This window comes from Theropithecus gelada, chromosome 1 (assembly GCF_003255815.1).
Source record: "Theropithecus gelada isolate Dixy chromosome 1, Tgel_1.0, whole genome shotgun sequence".
NCBI classification, from domain to species: Eukaryota; Metazoa; Chordata; class Mammalia; order Primates; family Cercopithecidae; genus Theropithecus; species Theropithecus gelada.
This window is the reverse complement of record NC_037668.1, coordinates 192,829,691-192,830,742: the sequence shown is the minus strand read 5'-3', so window position 1 is coordinate 192,830,742 and position 1,052 is coordinate 192,829,691.

The window sequence follows — 1,052 nt, the reverse complement described above, 5'->3', positions numbered from 1 at the left end:
TAATTGGAAGTAAAGCACTCCTCAGCAAATGTACAAGAACAGAAATTATAACAAACTGTCTCTCAGACCACAGTGCAATCAAACTAGAACTCAGGACTAAGAAACTCAATCAAAACCGCTCAACTACATGGAAACTGAACAACCTGCTCCTGAATGACTACTGGATACATAACGAAATGAAGGCAGAAATAAAGATGTTCTTTGAAACCAATGAGAACAAAGATACAACATACCAGAATCTCTGGGACACATTTAAAGCAGTGTGTAGAGGGAAATTTATAGCACTAAATGCCCACAAGAGAAAGCAGGAAAGATCTAAAATTGACACTCTAACATCGCAATTAAAAGAACTAGAGAAGCAAGAGCAAACACATTCGAAAGCTAGCAGAAGGCTAGAAATAACTAAGATCAGAGCAGAACTGAAGGAGATAGAGACACAAAAAACCCTCCAAAAAATCAATGAATCCAGGAGTTGGTTTTTTGAAAAGATCAACAAAATTGACAGACCACTAGCAAGACTAATAAAGAAGAAAAGAGAGAAGAATCAAATCGACGCAATTAAAAATGAAAAAGGGGATATCACCACCGACCCCACAGAAATACAAACTACCATCAGAGAATACTATAAACACCTCTACGCAAATAAACTGGAAAATCTAGAAGAAATGGATAATTTCCTGGACACTTACACTCTTCCAAGACTAAACCAGGAAGAAGTTGAATCCCTGAATAGACCAATAGCAGGCTCTGAAATTGAGGCAACAATTAATAGCCTACCAACCAAAAAAAGTCCAGGACCAGATGGATTCACAACTGAATTCTACCAGAGGTACAAGGAGGAGTTGGTACCATTCCTTCTGAAACTATTCCAATCAATAGAAAAAGAGGGAATCCTCCCGAACTCATTTTATGAGGCCAACATCATCCTGATACCAAAGCCTGGCAGAGACACAACAAAAAAAGAGAATTTTAGACCAATATCCCTGATGAACATCGATGCAAAAATCCTCAATAAAATACTGGCAAACCGGATTCAGCAACACATCAAAAAG